Source organism: Kogia breviceps, chromosome X (assembly GCF_026419965.1).
Source record: "Kogia breviceps isolate mKogBre1 chromosome X, mKogBre1 haplotype 1, whole genome shotgun sequence".
NCBI classification, from domain to species: domain Eukaryota; kingdom Metazoa; phylum Chordata; class Mammalia; order Artiodactyla; family Physeteridae; genus Kogia; species Kogia breviceps.
Genome location: NC_081330.1, coordinates 134,980,348 through 135,007,936, shown reverse-complemented (window position 1 = coordinate 135,007,936; position 27,589 = coordinate 134,980,348). Strand labels below are relative to the sequence as shown.

General features: G+C 47.8%; 1 long non-coding RNA gene across 2 annotated transcripts in view; it reads right to left on the bottom strand.

The window, feature by feature from the left end:
- Positions 1-15,481: 15,481 nt before the first annotated feature.
- The window catches only part of LOC136793414 (uncharacterized), a 93,461-nt gene continuing 81,353 nt past the window's right edge, over positions 15,482-27,589 (bottom strand). The window contains exons 2-4 of one of the 2 annotated variants that reach the window (XR_010838639.1): positions 20,484-20,660; positions 19,566-19,627; positions 15,482-16,498 (exon numbers count right to left, since the gene is read on the bottom strand). This is a non-coding gene — a long non-coding RNA (uncharacterized lncRNA). The remainder of the gene's footprint in view (positions 16,499-19,565; positions 19,628-20,483; positions 20,661-27,589) is intronic. The other variant, XR_010838640.1, reaches the window with a different exon arrangement.

Below are 27,589 nucleotides of genomic sequence, written 5' to 3'. Positions count from 1 at the left end.
CTGTGAGCCCCTGAGGGGCGAGGAGTGGCTGACCTGGGCAGTCTGACCCGGCCGGCCAGTCCTCCCCAGGTGTGCCTGGGCTGAGGTCAATATAAACACCGCTCCAGGCAGCAAGAGCCCCTGCAGCTGTGCCTGACGCCATATTCTCTGCCCCATCGGCAGTCTCGGGGCTGGGCTGGTGGGAGGGAGTAGGGCCCACGGCTCTGTGCGTGGCCCGGTGCGAGTGGGGCTCTGGTGGACTTTCTGCAGGAGTTGCCGCGCTGCCACCTGCTAAAGAAGAGGATGTGTCACCCATACCTGCCGCTGGAATTTCTCCCCGGGCAGAGGTGAGGACGGAGAAAAGAGGTGGGGACCGGGACAGGAGGGGTACATTGGGCAGGGAGATGGAAAGCTTCCAGAAGAGCGCCCGGGGCCAGGACCATGCTGGCTGGCCTGCAGGCCCCAAGTCGGCCTCCGTGCTGGTGTGGCTCCATGGCCCTTCCTCTATAATTTCATGTCCTTGCACACATTCAGGTGTTTTACCTGGGAAGGGTGGGAACACTTCAGCAGCAGCTGGCCTGGGGGTCAGCTCACATTTACTCAGGGACGCCTTGACACGGTCCCCCAGCTTTGCAATGAGGACGTTCCTTGCAGAGGGGCTGCTGGCTGCATGAGAGATGATTCCCCACCTCTGACCAACTTCAGAATTGTTTACCACTGGAGCAAGTGTCCTGATAGGGTTTTCCTCTGTGCAACTAGTCGGTTCCTAATTGGCAGCGTGAACGGTGATATCAGAGGTCCTGAATCAGGATGGAAATACTTATCCCCAACTTGTACAGGCAGGCATAAAAACCTGGGGAGGCCGTGTGCAGCTGGCACCCTTAGGGATTGGCTTCCGACTGACCCCTCAACGTTCTGGTGTCCAGCCACTGCTTTAGAATTTCTGGGGCCCAATGCTAACTCTAAGGGTTCTGTAACCCAGCCTCTATTGGTCTTTAATGAGACCCGCACTTCCAGGGTCCCACAGAGCAGGGTCCGTGTGACTGTTCTGTGGCTTCTGTAACCAATGACCACAAGCTGGGTGGTTTAAAACAACAGGAATTCATCCTCCCCCAGTCCTGGAGACCAGACATCTGAGATCAAGGTGTTCCAGGATGGACGTCCCTCCAGAGGCTCCAGGATAGGGCTCTTCCTGCCTTTTCCAGCTTTGGGGGGCTCCAGGCATCCCCAGGCTTGCGGCTGCAGCCCTCCTGTCTCTGCCTTCACGTGGCTTCTCCTCTATGTTTGTGTTTCTCCTCTTTTGTCTCATAAGGACTCTCTCAATTGGATTGGGGGCCACGCTAACCCCAGATGGCCTCACCTCGAGACCCTTAACTACATATACAAAGACGCTTTTCCCAGATATGGTCCGGTTCCTGTGTTCTGGGGGGAACATATTTTGGGACCAGCATTCAACCCATTACCTGTGTATAAAATAACCCTAATTTTAGGAGATTACCAAGGTCCCGTATAGATAGCAACCAGCAGCCATGTGGGTGGGGGTCTGGGGAGAATGAGGACCCTGGAATCACCTGGAAAGGATGAAGTCCTGGCTGCATTAGGTGAGCTCTTCCACCACGGGGCCCGTGGAAACAGCCACTCCACTCTGTCCGTGGAAAGGGACCCAGTGCCGAGTCGAGAAATGGTGATATTGCAAAGCTGGCTCTTCTGGGATGTCATCATCAGTAGCATCATGTAACCAGTAACTACGGGCTTGGAGGAGTCACCCTGTGGCACGTGATGACAGCACTGTCACTTTAGGCTCATCAAGCTTAGAATAGGAATGTTTGAAGGAGAAGAGTTTGGGAGATTGCGAAGCTTGGTTGTTAAGGAAACTGAGCAGGTTTGTCCAGGAAACCTCTCGCTTCCACTGAAGGCAGGGCTGGGAGAGCTGAAATCCAGGGATCTTCTAAAGGGGCTTCTCTGAAGCACCGTCACCTGCGAGGTGGTCTCGGCGTGAGCTGGGGTTTGAGAAACGTGTGATGAGATGAAGCCTGACTTTCTGTGACAGCTGGGGAGGGGTTTGTAAAGCAACTTAGCTTTTAAGGCCAAGTTTGGTGCTGGAACATAGTGTCTCCCAAAACTGGGCTGAAGCTCAAGATGTCTCTGTCCCCTTCCTGTGAGAGTCCAGGGCAGGTGGGTGTCAGTTCCCAGGCTCTGCCCCCACTTTGTTTCTCCTCCCTGCTTCCAGGTGAGTGTTTCAACCAGCGGGGTGGGGTGACCACAGGGACATCGTGCCCTCCGTCCTAGGATGCAGGCTGGCCAAGGCCCTCACCACCTCCACCCCTTCCCCTTGGTAACACGAGACACTGCGCCCCAGCTGTAAGGGGTGGGAAGGCTGGGAGGTGCAGGGTAGCTGTGCACAAGGAAAAGGGAAATGGGTTCCGATGGGCAGCTGTGCGGCTCTGCTGTGAGGGTCGCCCAGACACTAGCGCACAGATTCTGGGTTCTGTGAAGCTTCGATGCTCTGTGGTTCTGGAAATCCTATAGGAGATGGTCCACAGCAGGTGAAGCTAAAGCTCGCAGTGGAGGTGGCGTAGCCAAAGATCTGCAGTTCAGACTAAAGGTGCCGATGTACATGCAGGACAAAACCATCTCAGGTGAATGGACTTCAGGCACGTTTAACATGAATGCAGTCGTGTTAATGCCTAGCATCTTCTATCTTGTGCCTCCTCAGGGACCCCCTCCTCAGTGCCTGGGGCTCCTGTAACTCACGTACAAGGGGATGGAGAGTGGGCTCTGTCCAGTCTGAGCCCTGAGTTACCCTGTGAGTCTGCTCGGGACCACCGTAACAAATACCACAGACCGCGCAGCTTGAATAACAGGCCTATCTCCCAGTGCTGGATGCTGTCGGAGATCAAGGTGTCTGCACGCTGGCTTCTCCTGAGGCCTCTCTCCTTGGTGCTTAGACAGCCATCTTCTCCCCAGGTCCTCACATGGTCTCCCCCTGTGCCTATCTGTGTCCTTATCTCTTCTTGTAGGACATCAATCCTATTGGATTAGGAGCCACCCTAGTGACGTCATTTTTATTTTGATCATCTCTTTAAAAATCCCATCTCCAAATACAGACACATCCTGGGGTCCTGGGGGTTAGGGATTCAGCATGTGGATTTGGGGAGACATGACTGAGCCTATAGCATCCTCCTTAGGAACCAAGTGTGCCTCGGTCCTTCCTTCCCTCAAGTCATACGAGGTGAGCTAATGGCTCAAGGAGCGGCCACTTGTGCAGAGTTTGTGTCCCAGCTGGGGAACCCTTCTCTGCTCTCTTTGATAAGGCAGTGGCAGTGCCAGCCCCCTCCGGAGGTGAGCAGTTCTGGGGTTTCCTGCCGTGTCACCTGGCCCGCTGAGGTGCTCAGTGTCTGGGAATCCAGGAGCCAGCAGCCTAGTGGGGCTGCCGGGGGCTCTCAGGGCCTTGGCAGATGTCTCTCCCGGCAGATACCCTAGCGAAAGTGGGGAAACATTGGGGGATTACAGGAGGGAGAGAGTCACAGTCTCGTTTATGCTTCAGAAAGACCACGTTGGGGTGGGATGTGAGACGCACCGTGGGGCAGGGAGGTTTGTCAGGTCTGATGGAGGAACCAGGCACAAGATCGGGCTTGGGGCTGTGGGCGTAGAGGGGAATTAGTGTGGGAACTGGCCACAGACCGTTGTCAAATATCGGTTTCCCTGTGCACCGAGGCCGAACAGAAATACGGAGACAGGGGTTTTGGAGGAAGAGACAGATGGCTTTATTTTTCTGCCAGGCAGCAGGGAAGACACAGCTGGCTAGCACCTCAAGAACTGGGCACCCCTCTTTGAGAATCAGGGAAGATTTTATATGTGGGGCTTCCGCAGTCCAGGGTAGAGGATAAGGATCAAAGTAGTGAAGGTCTTGCGTTCCTCCTTTCCTTTGCATTATTTTAAAACGGTCACAGCTGGCATCAGGTTGCCCGGTAATTGGGGTCCAGCAGACTGGTAATTGCGTCCGTTTGCCTCTGGTTTATTGGCCAGTGACCTTGTTTCTGAAATGAAAAACTAGGGGGTGATTTGTTATGAGGAGCGTACAGAATCTAAGTGCGTTACATAATAAGGTTAGGGAGTGAGAAGCAGGGGCTGTAACACACACAGTGAGGGGTGATGGGTGCCGAAGGTAAATTCCATAGTGTCGGAGTGAGGTTAGCTTTGTAGAGTACAAATCTAGTTACTACAAATGAATGACAAAGTGAAACAAGGAGTGATGAGCTCTTTCAGGCCAGGTTACGTTTCTTCTCTAGTCTTTTCGCTGTCCCCTTGTTCTCAGGGCAGGGAAACTTCGTTTCTGTTTTAGCTGCAACAAGACTGTGGAGGAGGAGCTGACAGTCACTGGGGCCCAAGGCGAGTGGGAGCCTGGGAGGCCCCAGTGTTACCGAACCGAACGTGGGTCCGCTCGCCCGAGGGCAGCAGAGCCAGTCTACTGACACCGGCGGTGGCGGGGGAAGGTGCAGCCTGAATTGTCAAAGTGCCGATACAAGGAGGCCAGGTGGCCTGTGCTCTAAAACCCCGAGCTCCCTGAAGGATTTCAGCAAAGCAATTTTCAAGGCCAAGTGAAGGAGGGGGGTCGCAGGGTATGTGATCAGCTGGTGCACAATTCTCTGATTGATGGTGAGGTAACGGGCGGTTAACGTTATAAATTCTTAAGCACCAGGAGCTCCGGGGTTACCTGTTCCTGATCATCAAGTAGTTAATTTCTTCCACTTGGTGGTGGAGGAAGCATGCATCAGGCACTGTTATCCAGGTACCTCAGAGAGGAGCTACCGCAGAGGGTGTGGGGGAGGGGTCTGTCCTGGGAAGGCCCCACAGGGTCCTGCTCGGTTACACCTGGTGCCTGGGCTCAGCAACCTGGGAAGGTGGGGCTGCTCCTGGGTGTGGGGAGCTGCAGGATCCCAGTCCTCTGAAACCCTGCTAAGCCCCCAAGGTGAGATGGGTGTGCAGTGACTGGACGGAGGCGTCTGGCCTGGGAGAGGGATCCGGGCTGGAAATGTCCCTGGAATCATCGCAGGGAGGGAGAGGAAAGGCAACGTGGGGGCCGATGGTCACAGCAGACTAATGCAGGTGACTGCGGTGCTGTTGGAAGCAACTCAGAGCCAGAAAGGAGTGGCCGTCAGGGGCTCAGCTCCATTCTCTTGTTCCTTTGTAAAACCACTGTGTCAGAGTTTGAGACGCCGCCAGGAGAGGTCTGGGCCCAGTGCTGCCATGGCTTCATCAAAGGGCCCAGGGGGAACACAGAACCACTGCAGGCCCCGCCCATGTCCTCACTGGGAATGAGTCCCATCGGGGCTCCTGGGCTCACAGACTTCAGGGCACCTCTGTCCTCAGGACTGGTCTTCCTCCTTCCTCTCACCTGCTGGTCAGAGGCCCAGGAACCCCCAACCTGGCTCCACCCGCAGGGCCTGGATTCAGAGGCCCAGGAGCCCCCAACTTGGCTCCACCCCCAGAGCCTGGATTCAGTGTCCCAGGAATCCCCAAACTGTCTCCACCCAGGGCCTAGATTCTGGGACAGCTTAGGGGTAAGCAAGACCCTCACGCTCCTTTATCTGCTTAGGCGTGAGAATGTCTTAAACGCTGCAGTTGACTGATTACGGAGTGCTGAGTGTTTCCAGCAGGTGTGGATGGAAAGATGGGGTGTGAAGTTCCTATGTCTGCAGGGTCTTCCCGGTGTGAAGATCTGTGTGTTCCCCCCGGCCAGTCGGCATCCTCCCAGGAAGCCCAGATCCAGGATTACGAGGGCAGAGGCTCTCCCCTTGCGTACCTGTAACTTCGCACTCCCACAGCAAGGAGCCTGGCTCCCACCATCTGCCATTTATCTATGCACTGCTCCTTTCCACATTACATGTGCAGAGGTTTCAGAATTGTTAGCTACTACACCCTGGAAAGAACTTCATAAAACAAAGCCCACTGTATATATACGGGCCATTTTGCCTTTAGCCTACAGATTCCATTCATTTCCAAAGGTAACTTAAGTCAGCAGCTTTTACCCCATCCCCTACAGTGAGGTGTTTCCATATATTTCTAATACAGTTAGATTCTGTCACATGACGTATTCCATCGTGCAACATCCTACACCCTAAATAACTAAATTTGAGTAGATTATGATTGGCCCCTTGGGCTACACACATCTATGGGCTTAGACAAATGCATAGTGACAGGTATCCATCCTAGAGTATCACATGGACTACTTCAAACCCCCCACCCCATGATCTGCTTATCATCTATGTAGCTTTGCCTTTCCCGGGATGTCATCAATGGGGTCATACTGTGTGCAGCCTGCTCAGGCTGGATTTTTCACTTAGCAGTACACGCTGAAGGTTTATCCATGTCTTTCCATAGGTGGATGGTGCATTCCTTTCTGCTGAGTAGTATTCCACTGCACGTGTATGGGAGGAAAAACAATTTTCCCTCTACTTTTCTAGGTTCTTGGTTGAGGCCCCCCCCCCCCGCCCCTGTAATAAAAGACAGATTACCAGGAGAAAAGCAGAAGTTTAATAACATGTATACCTTCTGAATAGAGGGAGGATACCACGGAAAGCTGAGTCACTCCCTGAAGTGACCAAAACCATCCCCTTCAATACCGTCTTCAGCTAAAAACAGAAAAGATGCTGGGGAAGGGGGGAAGGCCAGTTATGGAAGGTTATCAGGCAAAGCACAGTAAACAAGTGTATGGCTGTGTGCACATTTAAGTCAGGACTTCCCCATTGAAAAGAGTTACTTAAGATTTAATTATCCTTCTATTTTTGGTGCAAAGAGGGACATACCCTTATAAGTGGAGATTTCTCTATTGTAAATGCCCTTCATAAAACGGCAATCTCAGTTTTCTGAGATTTTTTTTAAAATAAATTTATTATTTTATTTTTGGCTTCATTGGGTCTTCGTTGCTGCGTGCAGTCTTTTCTCTGGGTGTTGGCGAGCAGGGGCTTCTCATTGTGGTGGCTTTTCTTGTCACGGAGCACAGGCTCTAGGCATGCAGGCTTCAGTAGTTGTAGCACACGGGCTCAGTAGTTGTGGCTCGCGGGCTCTAGAGCACAGGCTCAGTAGTTGTGGCGCACAGGCTTAGTTGCTCTGCGGCATGTGGGATCTTCCCGGACCGGGCCTCGAACCTGTGTCCCCTGAATCGGCAGGTGGACTCTTACTCACTGAGCCACCAGGGAAGCCCTATTTTTTTTTAAAGCAGACCAATAACCCTTATGCCAGAGAGACATATTTTGAGGTGGCATATTCTACTCGCCTTGACATGGATGTACCGCAATTTGCTTATGCATTCATCTTTTGGAGGATATCCTGATTTCAAGTTTTTAGCCATTATGGAAGTGCTGCTGTGCATAATTGCATCCTTGTTTGCATTTGGACATAGATTTTCAAAGCAGTTGCCTAAATACTGGAAGTATGATTGTTGGATCCCAACGTGAGACTTGTTTAGCTTTGGAAACAACTGCCAAATTGTCTTACAAAGTGGCTGCACAGGCATCCTCCCAGCTATGAGGGAGAGTTCCTTTTGTTCCTCACCCTCTAGCAATTGGTATTGTCATATTTTTGGAGCTTAGCAGTCCCAATTGGTGTGCTATGGTGTCTCATGATTTTAATTTGTAGTTCCCTAATGGTATATGATGTTGAGCTTTTTTCTGTATGACTTTTACTATCTGTAACTTTCTTGGCAGGATGTCTGTTCAGATCACGCTGTTCATGTTCATGCTGGGAGGAGCCCTGTCTCCTCGGGACCTGCTGGGGCTTTGGCTTCAGGAACACGCGGGGCTGAGTCCACGCTGATGGCCGGGCTTCGGTACGAACCGGGGTCAAGTCCACACTAACGGAAACCGGCTCTCCTCAGGACCCGCCGAGGCTTCAGCTCTGGGACACTGGGGGGTCCAGTTCAGGCTGACATGAGCCTGATCTCCTCAGGACCTGCTAGGAGGTGATGCCGCTGAGGGAGAAGGTGAGGAAAAGTGGGGAGAAGGTTCCTGTGCAGGGCTGACCGCTGTGGGTGTCTGTCTCCAGAGGACCCAGGAGAGGAAGGGCTTGATGTGGAAAACTGGGTTTTTGGCCCATTTTGTGTGGGGTGTAGACAGTTGAATGTTGTTCTTTGGCGTGTGGTGTCTGGTTTTCCCAGCACTGTTTATTGAGGGGCCTGTCCTTTCCCTGGTGTATGTTCTTGGCTCCTTTCTTGTGACTTAACTGATCACATACCTGTAGGTTGATTCCTGGGCTCTCTGCTCTATTCCTCTGGTCTGTGTGCCTGTTTTTCTGCCAATGCCACAATTTTTGGGGACTAGCTTCATAATGAAGTGTGAAGTCAGGGAGCGAGATGCCTCCACACTTTCCCCTGCCTCAGGGTCGCTTTGGTTCTTCTGGTTCCTTTGTGGTTCCACACACAACCTAAGATGGTTCGTCCTGTTTCTATGGAAAATGTCATTGGACTTTTGGTAAGGATTGCGTTGAATGTGTACATTAACAGGATCTTAGCTGGAGAAACTGTCAGGGCATGACTTAAGAGCAGCATCAGGGCCTTTGTTGGGTCAACATTATGGTCTCAGTGAAAGATATGATCAGGACCTGAGTTACTAACAACATCAAGGCTTCATTTAGGAAAAGCTTCAGGGCCTGAGTTAGGCACAGCCTCAGGACTTCACTTAAGGACACCGACAGGGCTTTCTTTGGGACAGAGTCAGGAACGTGCATAGAAATGTGGCAGGAAATTATCTCAGGATAGTGTCCAGATTTTAGTTATTGATTTCAACAGGTCCCATGTTAGGGACAGATTCCGGGCCTTAGTGAGAGCGAGTGTGAAGGACTTAGTTAGGGTTAGTCAGGGCTTAGTTAGGGAGACTATTAGGGTTTCAGTTAGGATAAGATGCAGGATATTAGCTTGGGACAGAGTCAGGTTCCGGGCCAGAGATAGCATCAGGAAATGACCCAGGAAAAGCATGAAGCCCTTAGTTATTGAGAGCATCAGGGCCGTACTTAGGACCAGCGTCAGGGCCTAAATCATGACCACTGCCAGGGCTTCATATACAGACAGCGTCAGAGCATAACGAAGTTACAGCCAAAGGGCCTAAGTGAGGCTTATCTTTAGGGCCTGAGTTAGGGACACTGTCAGGGCATGACTTAGGAGTAGCAGAAGGGCCTCTGTGGGATCAGCGTGAGGGTCTTCATTAAAAACATTATCAGGGCCTCTGTTAGGGAGAGCCTCAGGGCCTCATTTTTGGACAGCATCAAGGCTTACTTTGGGTCAGTTTCAGGACCTTGGTAAGACCTGGGTCAAGATATTAACTCAGGATAGTATCAGGACTCTGGATATTGGCGGCAGCTGGGCTTTAGTTAGAAACAGTGTCAGGGCCTGAGTTAGGAATATTATTATGGCCTTTGTTAGGTATAGTGCCAGGGACAGAGCTAGGAGTAGTGTCAGCGTCCGAGTTACGTGTAGTGTCATGGTCTTTGTTAGGGACAGTGTCAGGGCCTGAGTTAGCACGAGTCTCCAGGCCTTAGTTTGGGACAGGTTCACAGCATCGGAAGTAATTTCAGCGCCTTATTTACGGACAGCATCAGGGATGATTCAGTTAGCATAAGAGGAGCCATTCCTGCAAGAACCCTGAAGGCCAACACACAAGAATGTAAAAGTGAACCATACACGCTGCTATGAAGGATTATTCCACAGCAGTTGAGTACACTTTATATAAGGTTAACAAGAGTTTAAAAATTATTGTTTTAAGAAACTGATATTCATATGATGAAAGAATTTCGTCGTAAAGAATCTCTTTCCCTGAACTTGACATTAGCTAAAGTCAAGATTAGATTAAAGTCTAGGGGTAGTGTCAGTTAATGACGTAGTTTTGGTGTCAAGACCTTAGTTACTTAGAGAATCAAGGCCTAATTTAGGACCTGCGTCAAGATTTTCGGTAGGGACAGCGTCAGACCTGATTTATGGAGAACGTCAGGGCCTGAGTGAGGCCTAGCGTCAGCCCCCTAGCTGCAGACACAGTCAGGGCATGACTTAGGAGCAGCATAAACACCTTGGTTGGGTCAGCGAAAGGTGATAGTGAAAGACATGAGCAGGCCTTGAGTGAGTCACAGAATCAAGGCCTCCGTTAGGGAAAGCTTCAGGGCCTGAGTTAGGCACAGCGTCAGGTCTTCACTTAAGGACACCGACAGGTTTGGGACAGTGTCAGGATCATGCATAGAAATGTGTCAGGAAATTATCTCAGGACAGTGTCCGGATTTTAGTTATTGATTGCAACAGGTCCCATGTTAGGGACAGATTCCGGGCTTTAGTGAGAGAAAGTGTCAAGGCCTTTGTTCGGATTAGTCAGGGCTTAGTTAGGGATACTGTTAGGGTTTCATTTAGGATAAGATGCAGGACATTAGCTTGGGACAGAGTCAGGTTCCGGGCCAGGGATAGCGTCAGGAAATGACCCAGGAAAAGCGTGAAGACCTTCGTTATTGAGAGCCTCAGGGCCTTACTTAGGACCAGCGTGAGGGCCTAAATCAGGACCACTGCCAGGGCTTCCTATACAGACAGCATCAGAGCATAACGAAGGTATAGCCAAAGGGCCTAAGTGAGGCTTATCTTTAGGGCCTGAGTTAGGGACACTGTCAGGGCATGACTTAGGAGCTGCAGAAGGGCCTCTGTGGGATCAGCGTCAGGTTCTTCATTAAAGACATTATCAGGGCCTCTGTTAGGGAGAGCCTCAGGGCCTCATTTATGGACAGCATCAAGGCTTACTTTGGGTCAGTTTCAGGACCTTGGTAAGACCTGGGTCAGGATATTAACTCAGGATAGTATCAGGATTTTAGATATTGGCGGCAGCTGGGCTTTAGTTAGAAACAGTATCAGGGCCTGAGTTAGGACTAGCATTATAGCCTTTGTTAGGTATAGTGTCAGGGACTGATCTAGGAGTTGTGTCAGGGCCTTTGCCAGGGACAGTGTCAGGGCCTGAGCTAGGATGAGCCTCCAGGCCTCTGTTTGGGACAGGTTCACAGCCTTGGGAGGAGTTTCCTGAAGTTATTTAGGGACAACATCAGGGATTTAGCATAATAAGAGTTAGTTAGTTAGCATAACGGGAGGCCTTCCTACAAGCACCCTGAAAGCCAACACAGGCCAATGCAGAAGTAAACCAGGCAGGCTGGTATAAAGGAATATTCCACAGAAGTTGAGTACATTTTGTTTAAGTTCAGTAAGAGTTTAAACATTATTTTTTTCAGAAAACTCTATTCAGAAGATGAAAGAATTTCATCCTAAAGAATCTCTTTAGCTAAATTTAACATTAGCAAAAGAGAAGTTTACGTTCAGGTCTAGGGCTAGTGTCAGGTAATGACCTAGGTTTGGAATCAAGCCCTTAGTTACTTAGAGAATCAGGGCCTAATTTAGGACCTGTGCCAGGGCTTCGGGTAGGGACAGTGTCAGAGCCTGATATAGGGAGAAAGTGAGGGCCTGAGTGAGGCCTAGCGTCAGGCCCCTAGATGCAGACACTGCCAGGGCATGACTTAGGAGCAGCATCAGGGCCTTTGTGGAGTCAGCATTCGGGTCATAGTGAAAGACATGAGCAGGGCTTGAGTGAGTCACAGAATCAAGGCCTCGGTTAAGGAAAGCTTGAGGGCCTGAGTTAGGCACAGCCTCACGTCTTCAGTTAAGGACAGCGACAGGGCTCTCTTTGGGACAGTGTCAGAACCTTGGATAGAAATGTGTCAGGATGTAAAAATAGCATCCTGGACTGGCATGGGGTGAGCGACAGGGCCTGAGTGAGGCCTAGCGTCATTTCTGTAGGTGGGGACACTGTCAGGGCGTGACACGGGAGCAGCATCAGTGCCGTTGTTGGATCAGCATTATGGTCTTCGTTAAAGACATGAGCAGGCCTTCTGTTAGGGACAGCGTCACGGCTTACTTAGCGATATTTTCAGGACCTTAGTAAGAGATGGGTTAGTAAATTAGCTGAGGATAGTGTGAGGACTTAAATATTGATGGCATCAGGGCCTTAGTTAGGGAGTGTCAGGCCGTGACTTAGGCCTAACATCCAGGCCTTAGTTAGGGACCGTGTCACGGCGTGGGGACTCAATTCAGGTCCTGACATCGGCACAGCATAAGGGCTTCAGCTAGCATAAGAGGCAGGACATTAGCTAGGGACAGGGTTAGGGTAAAGTCTAGGGATTGTGTCAGCAAATGACCTCGGGATAGTATCAAGACCTTAGTTACTGAGAACCTGAGGGCCTTATTTAGGACCAGCATCAGGGTCGGACTTAGGGCAAGCAACAGGGCCTGAGTGAGGCCCAGCTTCAGGCCCCTAGCTGGAGACAGTGTCAATGACGTCGAAGCAGCATCAGGGCCTTTGTTGGGTCAGCATTCGGGTCATAGTTAGGGACATGAGCAGGGCCTGGGTGAGTCAGAGAATCGAGGCCTCCGTTAGGGAAAGCTTCAGAGCCTGAGTTAGGCACAGCCTCAGGTCTTCATGTAAGGACAGCGACAGGCCTATCTTTGGGACTGTGTCAGCTCCGTGGATAGAAAAGCGTCCGCATATTAGCTCAGGATAGTGTCCGGATTTTAGTTATTGATTGCTGCAGGTCCCATGTTAGGGACAGATTCTGGGCCTTAATGAGAGATAGGGTCAATGCCTTAGTTAGGATTAGCCCGGGCCTTAGTTAGGGAGATTATTAGGGTTTCAATGAGGATAAGATGCAGGACATTAGCTTGGTGCAGAGTCATGTTCCGAGCCAGGGATAGTGTCAGCAAATGACCTGGGTCGGTGTCAAGACCTTAGTTACTTAGAGAATCAGGGCCTAATTTAGGACCTGTGTCAGGGCTTCAGGTAGGGACAGCATCAGAACCTGACTTAGGGAGAACGTCTAGGCCTGAGTGAGGCCTAGTGTCAGCCCCCCAGCTAGAGATACAGTCAGGGCATGACGTAGGAACAGCATCAGGGCCTTTGTGGGGTCAGCATGCGGGTCATAGTGAAAGACATGAGCAGGGCCTGTGTTAGTCACAGAATCAAGGCCTCAGTTAGGGAAAGCTTCAGGGCCTGAGTTAGGCACAGCGTCAGGTCTTCACTTAAGGACACCGACAGGTTTGGGACAGTGTCAGGATCGTGCATAGAAATGTGTCGGGAGATTATCTCAGGACAGTGTCCGGATTTTAGTTATTGATTGCAACAGGTCCCATGTTAGGGACAGATTCCGGGCTTTAGTGAGAGAAAGTGTCAAGGCCTTTGTTCAGATTAGTCAGGGCTTAGTTAGGGATACTGTTAGGGTTTCAATTAGGATAAGATGCAGGACATGAGCTTGGGACAGAGTCAGGTTCCGGGCCAGGGATAGCGTCACGAAATGACCCAGGAAAAGCGTGAAGACCTTCGTTATTGAGAGCCTCAGGGCCTTACTTAGGACCAGCGTGAGGGCCTAAATCAGGACCACTGCCAGGGCTTCCTATACAGACAGCGTCAGAGCATAAGGAAGGTACAGCCAAAGGGCCTAAGTGAGGCTTATCTTTAGGGCCTGAGTTAGGGACACTGTCAGGGCATGACTTAGGAGCAGCAGAAGGGCCTCTGTGGGATCAGCGTCAGGTTCTTCATTAAAGACATTATCAGGGCCTCTGTTAGGGAGAGCCTCGGGGCCTCATTTATGGACAGCTTCAAGGCTTACTTTGGGTCAGTTTCAGGACCTTGGTAAGACCTGGGTCAGGATATTAACTCAGGATAGTATCAGGACTTTAGATATTGGCGGCAGTAGGGTCTTAGTTAGAATCAGTGTCAGGGTCTGAGTTAGGAATATCATTATGGGCTTTCTTAGGTATAGTGTCAGGGACTGAGCTTGGAGTAGTGTCAGGGTCCGAGTTACGTGTAATGTCAGGGTCTTGGTTTGGGACAGTGTCAGGGCCTGGTTTAGCACGAGTCTCCAGGCCGTAGTTAGGGACAGGTTCAGAGCATCGGAAGTAATTTCAGCGCCTTATTTATGTTCAGCATCAGGGATGATTTAGTTAGCATAAGAGGAGCCATTCCTGCAAGAGCCGTGAAGGCCAACACACAAGAATGTAAAAGTGAACCATGCACGCTGCTATGAAGGAATATTCCACAGCAGTTGAGTACACTTTGTTTAAGGTTAACAAGAGTTTAAAAATTATTTTTTTAAGAAACCAATATTCATATGATGAAAGAATTTCCTCGTAAAGAATCTCTTTCCCTAAACTTGACATTAGTAAGGTCAAGGTTAGGTTAAGGTGTAGGGGTATTGTCAGTTAATGATCTAGATTTGGTGTCAAGACCTTAGTTACTTAGAGAATCAAGGCCTAACTTAGGACCTGCGTCAGGGTTTTGCATAGGGACAGCGTCAGACCTGACTTAGGGAGAACGTCAGGGCCTGAGTGATGCCTAGCATCAGCCCCCAGCTGCAGGCACTGTCAGGGCATGAGTTCGGAGCAGCATCAGTGCCTTGGTTGGGTCAGCGAAAGGTCATAGTGAAAGACATGAGCAGGCCTTGATTGAGTCACAGAATCAAGGCCTCCGTTCCGGAAAGTTTCAGGACCTGAGTTTGGGACAGCCTCAGGTCTTTACTTAAGGACTGCAACAGGGCTTTCTTTTGGAAAGTATCAGGACTGTGGATAGTAATGATCCAAGATATTAGCTCAGGACAGTGTCCGGATTTTAGTTATTGGTTGCAGCAGGGACCATTAGGGACAGATTCTGGGCCTTAGTGAGAGACAGTGTCAAGGCCTTAGTTAGGATCAGTCTGGGCTTTTGTCACGGAGAGTATTAAGGTTTCAGTTAGGAAAAGATGCTGGACATTAGCTTGGGACAGAGTTAGGTCCGTTCCAGGCATAGTGCCAGGAAATTATTGAGAGCATCGGGACCTTAGTTAGTCCCAGTGACAGGGCCCTAAATCCGGACGTCGTCCAGCGTTTCATATACAGACAGCGTCAGAGCCTATCTAAAGTACAGCCAAAGGGCCTAAGTGAGGCCTGTCTTTAGGGCCTGAGTTAGTGCCACTGTCAGGACATGTCTTAGGAGCAGCATAAGGGCCTCTGTGGGATCAATGTGAGGATCTTTGAAGACACAGGGATTCTATTAGGGATAGCCTCATGCCCCCATTTATGGACAGCATCAGGGCTTACTTTGGGTCAGTTTCAGGAGCTTGGTAAGACCTGGGTCAGGATATTAGCTCAGGATAATGTCAGGACTTTAGATATTGTTGGCAGCTGGGCCTTAGTTAGAGACAGTGTCAGGGACTGAGTTAGGGAGAATTTCAGGGCCTGAGTTATGCTAGAGACTCCAAGACCTTCCCTGAGTTCTAAAGGGCTGATTCGAACAGTTGCTAATCATGGAAAGGAGGGACTGCACAGACCAAAGAAGAACAGAATAGAATGAACAGTGCAGCCTTGGGCCAAGATTCTGGTTTTGCCTCAAGGGATACAGTTAAGAGCATCTTTGGGCTCGTTAGCAACCTAAACCCCCCCACAAAATAGAAGATTTTAGTCTTCATTCCAGAGAAGGTCCTCAAGAGACCATCTGAGGTCAGGTTATATTTAGTTAAGGCCCTGTACACACAGTAATCCTTAGGACACCTGTCTCCTTAAACCATTGCTGTAAAACTCCTCACCAGATCCTCCTGCATTGGGACACACGGTTTTTGAGGGTCGGAGTTTTCTGTGTCCCCCTTTGGCTGCCAAAGGAGTAAAGCTATTCTTCTCTACTTCCTGCAAACCTCTCTCTCTGAGATTTGATTTGGCACTGGTGCACAGAGGTTGAGTTTTTGACATCAAATTTAGTACCCAATGTGGGGCTGACTTGGGTGTCCCCCTGTGTGTCCCCTGACTTGATCGGACACTGAGATTTTCTCCACACTAGTCTCTTTCGAGAGAGTGTAAGGTTGGAGAATTCCTTTAGAGGCCAAACCACCTGGGACCCTTGCCTGGAAAGGCCAAGCCCCAGTCATCCCAGCAGTTAGAACTCTAGGGCAGGAGTAGATGGTGGAAGAGGAGCCACCCTAGCAGCTGCCGAGGCCGTCTTTGCCTTGAGGACGTTCCTCTGTTCCTCCTGCCTGGACTGCCCTGAATGTCCTACTCCAAGGGATTATTTTGGGGAACCAGAAAAATAGCATTTGGGATGTTGCGGCACCTCAGCCAGTGTGTGGTAACTCCCCTGGCAAGCAGTCTGAGGTCCTTTTAGCCCTGTACATTTGGGGGAACCTTGGTTCCCATTTGGGTGACTTTTCATTCCAGGAAATCTCATTTGGAAGCTGAACCACTTGGACAGAGGTCACAGGCTAAGTTGAGACTTGGAAGCTGATTTGAGTCTTGTGCTGTTTGGTTGTTGGTTTCTCTTTGGTTTCTGGTTCCTTTGGTGTGAGGCTTCCATTGGTGTTTAGGATTTTGTTGTGTTCTTAGTCCGTGGTGTGAGTGTTCCATGGTTCAAACGTAAGAAGTGCTTCTTCTTCAGTTCCATCTGAGAGCCAAAGGGCAAAATCCTGGCAGACTGGTCAACCTATAGTTGTAAACCTAAGAGTAAGAAAAGAATGAAATTCTATTGTAATTTTGTCTGGCCAATGTATGGATACATTCTTGAAAAATGAGGAAAGGTGGTCTTTGAATGGTAGCCTAAATGACTATACTATCCTTCAGCTAGAGTTATTTTGTCACAGGAGGAGAAAGACAAAAGAAATTCCATATGTTCAAGCATTTATGAAACTACGTAATAAAGAAGGTGAGCGGCTAGGTAACAGGCTGATGGTACAAAGAGAAAAGAAAGTCACTTTGTACTAGAGCTCGTTGTGTCTGAATGCAGAAAAAAATAAGGGACAACATAAGATGGATACAGAAGGTGGTGAACATTTGTGAAAAGGGAACATGGAGGGAAGATTTGTGCCTGACCACGATTTTCTAAGATGGATTTTGTTGGAAGTGGGTTAGGGCAAGCCTGCATTTTGTTTCTCCCTCCAAAGTTTTCTTAGAATGCTGCTTTTGATTGTGAACAGCTGGTGAGTTCCTTTGCCTGTGTCTGTGATCTGTATTTTTGTTTGAAATCTCTTTACTTTGGTTCAGTGAATAAGTGTTTTTTGGCCAATTCTAACCGTTCTTTTGATCTCCAGCTAACTTTGGGATGCTTTAGAAGGCCCTTGAGCTATCTCAGAGAGAAATGTTTGATTAGTATATTAAATTACATGGAATTCCTAAAAATCTAGTATGTCCTGGTAAAATTGGAAGTCCTTCCCCTCAACCTACTTAGGACTTGGAGCAATTGGATAAATGACACCTCTGTATTGAAGTGTGTATTTATGAAAGTTACTGTGTTGGCTTCTTTTTGCCCCGATGTTTAAGAGGAAAGGAAAATTACATAGTGAAGTTATCAGAATGTAATGACTCATGATGTATCACTGTTTGCTTTAGGTCTACTGCTAAAAGCACATGTACAATGCTTGTGTGACAATTGGGTATGAATAATAAAATGTATGGCCTATAGAAAGCGTTTTGTCATTAACATACCTCTGAGCATGTTCACGATACCTGATCAGTATTCCCCCAAAGTGGATTAACTAGGCAAATAACAAGGAGGCCTAGCACTGAGGGACATGATCTACACCAGGGCCAAACAGCTGAATCATTCTGGCACTGAGGGATTGACATTTTGATCATCAGTGCTTTCTATTGAAAGACTTGGAATCAAAAGGGAAAAAAACTTCACGTATTGAGGTGTGAGGAAATCTCTCTGGCTTATACATGGTTTAACTTAAATTATACTGACCAGAGTGGCCTGTTTTGTGGCCTTTTAGATACGAATTGTACATCTGCTTTGGCATTGAGGAAGGGAATGCATTTTACAGTCAAAAAGGAGTAGTAACTATGGTTCAGACATCCAAGATAAACCTAAGTGACCTTTGTAGATGTGATTTAGATGCATTCCTGAATTCTTTTTCTGTTTTCTTTTTAAGTTTTTTTTGGACGTGGACCATTTTTTAAGTCTATTGAATTTGTTACAATATTGTTTCTGTTTCATGTTTTGGTTTTTAGGCCACGAGGCATGTGAGATCTTAGCTCCCTGCCCAGGGCTCAAACCGGCACCCTCTGTGTTAGAAGGCGAAGTCTTAACCATTGAGCCACCAGGTAAGTCCCCGCATAACTGTATTGTTGAAATTGAATTTCTGAGCTACATCAGACTCAGGATGCCACTAGCCATTCTGAAAACAATGTCTGCTGGTAGCTGCAACCGTACGTTTTCAAGGACTCCTATCTTAACTATTAAATTTCAAACAGTGACGTTAGATCAGATACTAATAGAAAGATGAGACATATGTGTAGTGTTCAGTAGCTCCTGTTATGGATATGTCAATACTACATCACAAGTTAAAACCTACTTAGGTAGAATTAGACAACTTGCTACGAAATCTCTCTGAAGTGCCAGTTCCAGACCAGGTTTCAGGCTTATTCTGCTGAATTCCTAAGGGGATGCACACTTTGGGATGGCATCAGGACTTTAGTAAGGACAGTGCCAGGACCATGGTAAGAGATGGATCAAGATATTAGCTCAGGATAGTGTCAGCACGTTAGTTATTGGCGGCAGCAAGGCTGATGTTAGGGACAGCTTTAGGGCCTTAGTTAGGGACAGCATCAGAACCTGAGATAGACCAAATATCAAGGCCTAGGCTAAGACTAGGGTCAGGGCCTTTGTTAGGGACAATGACAAGGCCAGGGTTAGGCCTAGCATGAGGAGGTGAGTTAGGGACAACCTCAGGGCCTCACTTAGGGAAAGGGTCAGTTAGGGTTAGGGCACAGGTTAGGATTAGGGTAAAGATTAGGCTATGGCTACGGGTTAGGGTTTTAAGGGTTAGGGCACAGTTTAGGATTAGGGTAAAGATTGGGGTATGGATACGTGTTAGTGTACGAGTTAGGATTAGCGTACAGGTTAGAGTTAAGTTTAGGGTTAGGGCACGGGTTAGGATTAGGGTATGCTTTAGGGTTGGGGGTATTTATGAAACCTCTCCCACTCTCCCGATATCATTTAGCAGGTAAAGTAATATTATTTCGACTCCAGGAATGGAGAAGAATATAGACGCTAGGATAAGACAAATAACACACACATTATAAATAAATCTCATTAGGATTTTGTTTGTAACCTGTACATTAAAACACTAGTGCTTAGGAAATCTATTGGAGGCAGAAGAAGTAAAGGGTAGTTTTATGGGAATAACATCACAGATTTTCTGTAGAATACACAGATTTTGACTGGTTAGCAAGTCAAGGAGGCATGCTTTTGTTCTGAAGATATAAACCCTCTTCTAAATTGAGCTCTTATTGGAAGTTAGACATTTTCTCTTGCTGTTGTATTGTTTTGTATTTGCATGATTATTCTGCTTGCATCGCCCTTGTTAAACCGTTGATTTGGGAAAGAGTGCCATTACTGAAAGGAGGTAACAGAATTTTTCTCAAAAACAGAAGGAAATGGTTCTCACCTAACTATTAAGAAATAATCTCTATACTGGTGTACTGACAGAATTATGATTCAGGGATAATAATCCTATGTTGTAACAAGGGAAATTTAAAAAGATTAAGGGAAAAGATAATATTTTACCACTTGCCATCCTTTCCCACTCTCTGAAATGTCCAGTATAATGTGGAGAATTCTCATTTCATCTGTAAGGAATGCATGAATTAGGATATGGGGGTTAACAGATAAGTACTGATACATATGAAAGACATAATCAAAAAACACCTAAGGAATACAGAGAGAGGTCGACTCAACACTCTGTAATAACCTACACGGGAAAGGATCCAAAGATGAATAGATCGATACGTACATATAATGAACCAGATGCTGTACACCTAGAACACACACCACATTTTTATCCAATTGGCTGTGATACTAGATAACAATTAAATTTTAAAAAACACACAAGAAGTGAGGAGATATAAGCTCTTGGGGGTTTGCCCTGGCACACTGCACTCTCATTTGCAGCCTACGAACACAATTTCTAGGAAGCCTCTGTTGCAGGAAAACCCATAGTTGGAAATGGAGAAATGCTGCCGCCTTGAGGCCGTTTCACGCAAGAGCGGCTTTAAACGGATAGCTATGGGTCACTTAACATTCACAAGGACTCAGGGTTCTAAAAGAAACCTGGCCTCAAAAAATGTCCCGAGCTCGGCAGTGGCCAAAGAAACTCAAAGCAGGCAAATGTGTCAAAGAGATAGTAGGAAGAGGTAAGTTTTACTCACTCTTTATCAAAAAAAGCAAAATGGAGAAAAGCTCAACCTCAGGAATGATCAGACTCCTCTAAGCTACAAAAAGCTTTCAGCTCACCCAAGTTAACTACCGTCAGCCAAAAGACTACAAACAATAAATGCTGAAGGGGTTTTAGAGAACTCTGTTCCCTCTGTCTGCGGAGGACATGTCTAGTTGTAACAGCCAATAAGGAGAACAGAAAGGAGCTGCGTTTTCAATTAAAAATTGAGCCACCCTTCCATCCAGAACACCCACAGCTGAGCCTCTCACCTGAGAAGACAGGCTGCAAGAGCTGCACTCCACGAGTTTTCACAGTAGCCAAGACACCGAAGCAACCCAAATGTCCATCAACAGATGAATGGATAAGAAGAGCTGGTCCGTGGACACAGTGGACTATTAGCCATGGAAAACAAGGAAACACTGCTCTTTGAGGGACCAGAGATGAGCCTAGAGATCATCACAGAACATGAGTTAAGTCGGAAAGCAAAAGACATACCGTATGACATCACATATAGGCGTTATCTAACAGCTGACACAAGTGAACATATTTCCACAAAGAAAGACACTCACAGACTTAGAAAACAAACTAAGCTTATGTAAAATGAAAGGTGGGGGGAATGGATAAATTAAGATTAGTGTCACCATATGTGTACAAATACGTATTAAATATATATATCAAACAGACCGACCATATAGCAAGGGAGGTCACCAGAACACTCTGCAATAATTTACATGGGAAGAGGATCTGTACAAGAATATATATATCTATAAAACGTACAAATGAACAAGATTCTGTACATCTAGGACCAACAATATTCTAATCATTACCCCAATTTAAAAAAAATTAAAAGAGCGAACAAGAAGTAATGTGACATAAACTTCTGGGGTTTTTTCCTGGCACATTCCATTCTAATTGACAACCTGGGAACAGGACTTCCAGAAGGGCTCTGCTGCCCTAGTAACCAGATGTGGGAATGTAGCAATGCTGACGCCTTGTGGCCGTTTCCCACAGCAGCAGCTTTAAAGTCAGTGCTAATGGTCACTCAATATTCACACCCATTGCAGGCTTGTAAATGACACCTGCCCTCCAAAAGAAATCCTGGGGTCGAAAATCGACCAAAAAAGTCTAAAGAGGGCAACCTTCAAGAAGACAATTTCAAGAGGTTTATTGTACTCACGGTTTGTTTTCCTGTTTTTGTTTAACAGAATAAAAAAAGGCGTGGAAAAATGCTGAACCTTAGGAATTAAAGACACGAAAATAGACGTTACAAAAACCTATCACGTCACACCACTCAGCATGGCCATCAGCAAAACTCCTGCACACAAGAAATGCTGAAGGGGCGGTGAAGAAATGCGTACCCTCGGTTCTAAGTGGGACGTGGTAAGAGCCCCTAAGGAGAACACAGTGGAGTTGCCTGGAAAGGGTCAACATTGAGCGACCGTTCAATCAAGCATAGCCACTGCTGGGTCTATCCCCTGAGAGGATGAGAATCAAAAAGACACGGGCTGGCAATCCTGCAATCCAGCAATGTTTCCCATAGCCAACACTTGGAAGCAATGAAAATGTCCAGCAACAGAGGAATGCAGAAAGGAGAAGTGGTCCATGTACACAATGGAAGAGTACGCCAGTGAAAAGTAGAAATTCCATTTTAAAAACAGATATAAGTAAGGAGACATCAGCTTTGGGGGGTTTCTCCAGACACATCCCACCGTCATTGATAACCGAGGAACACCACTGGCAGGAAGGTCTGTTTCACTAGTTACCAGAGTGGGAAACGCAGAAATGCTGCAGCCCTCTGGCCGTTCCCTGCAACGGCAGCTTGAAAACCCGTGCTAATGGTCACTTCGTGTGCACAAGTCCTGGAGGGCTGTGAATGAAACCTGCCCTCAAAATGTCTTGAGGGAGGTAGTGGCCAAAATATTTCAAAAGGTGGCACATACTTCAAGAAAAGAATGTGATGAGGTAAGCTACACACACAGTTTGAAGAAAAAGAGGACATCCCTGAAAGCTCAATTTCAAAGCTTTATGAGACGCATGCAAATCCAACCACAGAGGTATCGGCTCACACCAGTCAGAAGAACCATCAGCAACAAGACTACCAACAATTCATGCTGAAGGGGTTGTGGAGAAGTGCATACCCTCTAGGTTAAGTGGGACTTTGCCGCCAGCCGCGGCGGGTCCTCAAAGTGTAGCAACAACCGACGAGAGGGGGTAGGGAACTGAACGCACCAAGGTATGGGATCAGAAGGGCACAAGCAACTGACGCTTGCAAGGCAAGTTTAATAACAAAGCATAGCCGTATATATACCCCTAAAGCAGGGAATTTGCTTCGTCACGCCTTATCGGCATCAGCTGGTTGGTTGGCTTCTCGGCTTAGTCACACCTTATCAGCATCAGCTGGTTGGTTGGCTGCTCGGCTTCTCCCTCAAAGGCACCAATTTCCCCTCCAGGGTTGCTTTTCCTAGCTTTAGGGAACAACCAGGGACTCCCAGTAACTGAGCAGGTCCCTGGAGCGATTTGGCCAAAGGCCATCTCCTTTTGTATGTTCATACCATAAAGTCCAGGATGCATACCAAGGAGAGTACAGTCGGGCCCTGAGGCTTAGGAGGGTCTCAGTGGCGCCTTCCTCAGAGGGCAATGCTCGCCACAGGACTTCACCTGGTAAGAGGCACTAATGGGAACAGAATGGAGGTGCCTTTACAAGGTAAATACTGAGTTACGATATGATCCAGCAAGCCCCAGCAAGCCCACTCCTGGGCCTATAACCTAAGAAAGAAGACAGAAGTGGAAAGACACAGGCAGGCAAATCTGCATTGCAGGAGTATTACAATAGCCAGGACATGGAAGCAAGCAGAAAGTCCATCAACAGATGAGTGGACAAAGAAGAACAGGGACCTGTACAGATGGAATGTTAGCCAAGGAACAAAAGGAAACAATGCCATCAACAGCACCATCGGTGAGGCTAGAGTTCATCACGCACCTTGCAGTAAGTCACAGAGCGAAAGATACATAGCCTACGATATCACTTATAGGTGTTCCCTGAAAATTGATATCACTGAAGATATTTCCACAGAGAAAGGCAATCACAGATGCAATAAAGAGATTTATGGTTCACCCATGGACAGGTGTGAGAATTGTGTACATTAGGAAATTGGGTTTAAGAGAGATATACAAACACAGGTGAAATACAAAATCACCAAAGGCCTACGGAATACCAAGAGAAGAGTACTCAACATTGTGTCATAAGCTACATGGGGAAAGGATCCAAAGAAGACTAGATACATGTTTATGTGTAAAAGAGCCACATCTTTCACACCTACAACAAGCAAAACATTGTAATCAAACTTGCTGTGAGAAAAAATAAACATTGAATTAAAAAACGAACAGGTCAGTCGTGAGACACAAACTTAAGGGGCTTTTTCCTGGCACAGTCCATTCTAATTGACAACCGAGAATACGACTTCCACGGAGGCTCTGTTGCCCGAGTAACCAGGTTTGGTAAAGGAGACCTGCTGCCGCCTTGTGGCCGTTTCTCAAAACAGCAGCTTTAAACCCAGTGCTAATGGTCACTTGATATTCAAAATCATTGCAGGCCTATAAATGACACCTGCCCTCAAAAACGATTCTTGGGTCGTCCATCGAGGAAAACAACTCAAAAGACGTGCACATTTCAAAACGACAATTTCAAGAGGCATATTTTGTGCACATTTTGTCTCCTCTTTCTTTCTCTTGTGATAAATAAAAGGGCATGGAAAAATGCTCAACATCAGGAATTAATAAAGCCATGCAAATCCAGTCGACAGAAATGTTCACCCACCGTCGTCAGAATGATCATCAGCCACAGAGTCTACAAAGAATAAATGCTCAAGGTGTTTTAGAGAACTCTGTGCCCTCTAGCGGCCGCTGGGACGTAACCTGGGAACAGCTAGTAGTGAGAACACAGTGGAGGTGCGTTGAAAGGTAAAAATTGAGCTAACATGTGATCGGGTAGGCCCACTGATGGGCCTATCTCCCGAGTAGACCAAAATCAAAAAGACACAGGCTGGCCATCCTGCACTGCAGCAACATGTACCATCGCCAAGACTTGGAAGAAACCCACATGTCCATCAACAGAACAATGCACCAAGAAGAAGGGGGCCCATGTGCACAATGGCACATGAGCCACGGAAGAGCATGCAACAGTGCCGCTGGCACCACCGTAGAAGGATCTAGAGATACCCACCCAAAAGGAAGTACGAAAGAAACCGAAATAGAAATATCCTATGACATCACTTATAGTTGTTACTTCAACATTGATACCCATGAAGTCATTTCCAAGAGAAGGCCGTGCATAGATCCAGAAAACCAACTGCTTAACCAAGTGGAAAGGTGTAAGGAATGTATGAATTTGGATATGGGGGTTTACAGACATGTACTGATACATATGAAATATATAATCACAAAATACGTAAGGAATACCAGGAGAGGTCGACTCAACACTCTAATAACCGACACGGGAAAGGATCCAAAGATGAATAGATCGATACATACATATGATGAACCAGATGCTATACACCTAGAACACACACCACATTTTTATCCAATTGGCTGTGTTACTAGATAACAATTAAATTTTAAAAAACACACAAGAAGTAAGGAGATATAAGCTCTTGGGGGTTTGCCCTGACACACTGCACTCTAATTTGCAGCCTACTGTAACCTACTACCTGTAAGCCTACTATCTGTAACTCGAACCCTAACACTACTCCTAGCTCAGTCCCTGACACTGAATCTAACTAAGGCCCTACTGCCGCCAATATCTAAAATCCTGATACTATCCTGAGTTAATATACTGAGCCAGGTCTTACCAAGGTCCTGAAACTGACCCAAAGTAAGCCTTGATGCTGTCCATAAATGAGGCCCTGAGGCTCTGTTTAACAGAGGCCCTGATAATGTCTTTAATGAAGACCCTCACGCTGATCCCACAGAGGCCCTTCTGCTGCTCCTAAGTCGTGCCCTGACACTTTCCCTAACTCAGATCCTAAAGATAGGCATCACTTAGGCACTTGGGCTGTACCTTACTTAGGCTCTGATGCTGTCCTTATATGAAGCCCTGGCAGTGGTCGTGATTTAGGGCCTGACTCTGGTCCTACGTAAGTCCCCGATGCTCTCAATAACGAAGGTTTTAACGCTTTCCCTTGGTCGTTTCCTGACACTATCCCTGGCCCGGAACCTGACGCTGTCCCAAGCTCATGTCCTGCATCTTATCCTAAATGAAACCCTAACACTCTCCGAAACTAAGACCCTGACTAATCCTGCCTAAGGCCTTGACACGACTTCTCACTACGGCCCGGAATCTGTCCCTAACATGGGACCTGCAGCAATCAATAACTAAAATCCGGACACTATCCTGAGCTAATATGCGGACGCTTTTCTATCCACGGAGCTGACACAGTCCCAAAGATAGGCCTGTCGCTGTCCTTACATGAAGACCTGAGGCTGTGCCTAACTCAGGCTCTGAAGCTTTCCCTAACGGAGGCCTCGATTCTCTGACTCACCCAGGCCCTGCTCATGTCCCTAACTATGACCCGAATGCTGACCCAACAAAGGCCCTGATGCTGCTTCGACGTCATTGACACTGTCTCCAGCTAGGGGCCTGAAGCTGGGCCTCACTCAGGCCCTGTTGCTTGCCCTAAGTCCGACCCTGATGCTGGTCCTAAATAAGGCCCTCAGGTTCTCAGTAACTAAGGTCTTGATACTATCCCGAGGTCATTTGCTGACACAATCCCTAGACTTTACCCTAACCCTGTCCCTAGCTAATGTCCTGCCTCTTATGCTAGCTGAAGCCCTTATGCTGTGCCGATGTCAGGACCTGAATTGAGTCCCCACGCCGTGACACGGTCCCTAACTAAGGCCTGGATGTTAGGCCTAAGTCACGGCCTGACACTCCCTAACTAAGGCCCTGATGCCATCAATATTTAAGTCCTCACACTATCCTCAGCTAATTTACTAACCCATCTCTTACTAAGGTCCTGAAAATATCGCTAAGTAAGCCGTGACGCTGTCCCTAACAGAAGGCCTGCTCATGTCTTTAACGAAGACCATAATGCTGATCCAACAACGGCACTGATGCTGCTCCCGTGTCACGCCCTGACAGTGTCCCCACCTACAGAAATGACGCTAGGCCTCACTCAGGCCCTGTCGCTCACCCCATGCCAGTCCAGGATGCTATTTTTACATCCTGACACATTTCTATCCAAGGTTCTGACACTGTCCCAAAGAGAGCCCTGTCGCTGTCCTTAACTGAAGACGTGAGGCTGTGCCTAACTCAGGCCCTCAAGCTTTCCTTAACCGAGGCCTTGATTCTGTGACTCACTCAAGCCCTGCTCATGTCTTTCACTATGACCCGAATGCTGACTCCACAAAGGCCCTGATGCTGCTCCTAAGTCATGCCCTGGCAGTGTCTGCATCTAGGGGCCTGACGCTAGGCCTCACTCAGGCCCTCACTTTCTCCCTATATCAGGCTCTGACACTGTCCCTACCCGAAGCCCTGGCACAGGTCCTAAATTAGGCCCTGATTCTCTAAGTAACTAAGGGCTTGATTCCAAACCTAGGTCATTACCTGACACTAGCCCTAGACCTGAACGTAAACTTCTCTTTTGCTAATGTTAAATTTAGCTAAAGAGATTCTTTAGGATGAAATTCTTTCATCTTCTGAATAGAGTTTTCTGAAAAAAATAATGTTTAAACTCTTACTGAACTTAAACAAAATGTACTCAACTTCTGTGGAATATTCCTTTATACCAGCCTGCCTGGTTTACTTCTGCATTGGCCTGTGTTGGCTTTCAGGGTGCTTGTAGGAAGGCCTCCCGTTATGCTAACTAACTAACTCTTATTATGCTAAATCCCTGATGTTGTCCCTAAATAACTTCAGGAAACTCCTCCCAAGGCTGTGAACCTGTCCCAAACAGAGGCCTGGAGGCTCATCCTAGCTCAGGCCCTGACACTGTCCCTGGCAAAGGCCCTGACACAACTCCTAGATCAGTCCCTGACACTATACCTAACAAAGGCTATAATGCTAGTCCTAACTCAGGCCCTGATACTGTTTCTAACTAAAGCCCAGCTGCCGCCAATATCTAAAATCCTGATACTATCCTGAGTTAATATCCTGACCCAGGTCTTACCAAGGTCCTGAAACTGACCCAAAGTAAGCCTTGATGCTGTCCATAAATGAGGCCCTGAGGCTCTCCCTAACAGAGGCCCTGATAATGTCTTTAATGAAGAACCTGACGCTGATCCCACAGAGGCCCTTCTGCAGCTCCTAAGTCATGCCCTGACAGTGTCCCTAACTCAGGCCCTAAAGATAAGCCTCACTTAGGCCCTTTGGCTATACCTT